This window comes from Macrobrachium rosenbergii, chromosome 49, assembly GCF_040412425.1.
Source record: "Macrobrachium rosenbergii isolate ZJJX-2024 chromosome 49, ASM4041242v1, whole genome shotgun sequence".
NCBI lineage: Eukaryota > Metazoa > Arthropoda > Malacostraca > Decapoda > Palaemonidae > Macrobrachium > Macrobrachium rosenbergii.
In genome coordinates, this window is record NC_089789.1 from 36,503,606 (window position 1) to 36,506,105 (window position 2,500).

Consider the following 2,500-nt stretch of genomic DNA (forward strand, 5'->3'; position numbering starts at 1 on the left):
TTTTTTTTTTTCCAAATAATAAATTCCTTTGCCGTTTACTCTTAGACTGATTTACACGTTGCCGATGGAAGTAAATGATATGTCCAGAACTTTGTTAAGAAACCAACCCACTACAATTTAATAGTGTATGATTTGTTTGGAAGTGACCACAGTCTTTAGAGAACGGCAGCATGCACTTAAATTAATATTTTGAGGACTGTACAATTTAGTTTTTTTTATTTTGAAGAGAAATTAATTATACAATGGTAGAACGAAATGAATAGGATCTCCTTATTAATCACCTTTAAAACATTACTGTTGTTTTGATTATTGTTCTAGACAAATAACTCTCTGTATAATGCCCGTCCTGATTTAAAACATAAAAACAGGCGCACTTGAGAAAAAAATTTTTTCTGAAAATTTATGTATATTTTATACATATAATATATATATATATATATACTATATATGTAAAAGATATATATATATATATATATATATATATATATATATATATATATATATATATATATATATATATATATATATATATATATATGTGTGTGTGTGTGTGTGTGTGTGTGTGTGTGTGTGTGCAACTAACAGTATTTTAAAGAAACAAACCAGAAACAGAAAAGAGGAAAAAGAATTCGTACGAGTAGATAAGACTACTCACTCCCGCCGAACATCCTTTGAGACCAATTTTCCGGAAAAGGGAGAGAATGTTTGTTGAACTTCGGGCTACTGATCTTTTCAAAGGACACGAGAATCCTCTGTGGATAATGATAATGTAGATGCTGGGAAAACACAGCATCACGGGTTGCAAGACAAAGGAATATTGAGCAAGCACCGGCACAATTGGAAGGAGGAATTCCAGCCACATGTTTTGTAACAGGAGGGGGAATTTGTTTGAGATGACTTCCATTTATAAAGGTAAAATAAACAAAAAGGGGGCTTTGGTCAGTATTGCTTCACAATGCTACAAGCTACATGATGTGACTTTAGGTTGCAAATTATAAGGTGCAATCTTTTTGAGATTGCATCCGTATGCGTAGCTTTATCAGCTATAACTTACAGGCTTTACATTTAGCTAACATATCTTTACAAAATGTACAGCTTTTCCAGCTATGATTTGCAGGGTTAACATTTAACTAACATATCTATACAGAATGTACAGCTTTACCAGCTATGATTTATAGGGATTACATTTAACTAACGTATCTGTGCAAAATGTACAGCTTTACCATCTGTAACTTATAGGGGTTACATTTAACTTACATATCTATCCAAATGTACAGCTCTACCAGCTACAATTTTGAGGGATTACATTTAACTAACATTTATACAAAATGTACAGCTTTACCAGCTATGATATATAGGGATTACATTTAACTAACATACCTATACAAAATGTACAGCCTTACCAGCTATGATTTATAGGAATTACATTTAACTAACATACCTATACAAAATGTACAGCTTTACCAGCTATGATTTATAGAGATTACATTTAACTAACATGTCTATACAAAATGCACAGCTTTACCAGCTGCAATTTTTAGATTACATTTAACTAACTTAACTATAAAAAAGTATGTTACATATAATGACTACTATATGAAAATGTACAATATAATATGTAAAAGTATATGTCTTATAAAATATATAATATAATATATAAAAAGACACTTCACGATAATGACTTCAGATTGCATATCTATGCAATGCATCTACATACGGGATATCACTTTAACTTAGACAGCTGGAGAGATTCGGAATGAATCTTTTGGAGACTCTGAATCACTATCGTCGGTTTTAGACCTACGCGAGATATATGACACAACTTTGATTCTATAGAACGAAAACTTCGGAACGCAAAATTCTTTGCGTTATGACATTTTCAGCAAATGGGTTACTGAACTGAAAAACACACCATGAAAAAATTGTCACATCATCCTCGTTAATTCCGTATTTTGAAACCATGATGTGTTTCTGTTTTATTGTCATCGTAAATAAAAAAAAAAGTCTTGAATTTTATTTTCGATTGGATAAAATCTCGCATTCTGGAGCTTCCATCTTCCATCGTTCTGTTTTTTTTATTACTTTGAGAATGAAAAATTTCACCATCTTACATATTATATTATTTTGAAACTATAAAATGCTGGCATTTTCAATCTTTTAGTGCTCTGAATGTGAAAACCCCTGACTTTTTTTTTTTTTTAACTACTATGGCATTGTTTACGAAATGTTCCGGCATACTGTCTTACATTATTTCCAGTGGGAAAAAATCTAGATAACTCTATATTTCCCTACTTTGCCTTACTTGGGCTATACCTTTTATTAAGCAAAATGGGGAGAATATTGCAGTCTTTACTCTGCCATTTCAAGTGAAAAATACATTTGCATTTTCTGTCTTTTATTTCTCTGAAAAAGAAAACTTGTTAACACCTGAAGAAATTCTGGTCACGAATGACAATTTCAGATGTCGTTTACAGTAAGCATCTACGCTACTCACGATCAG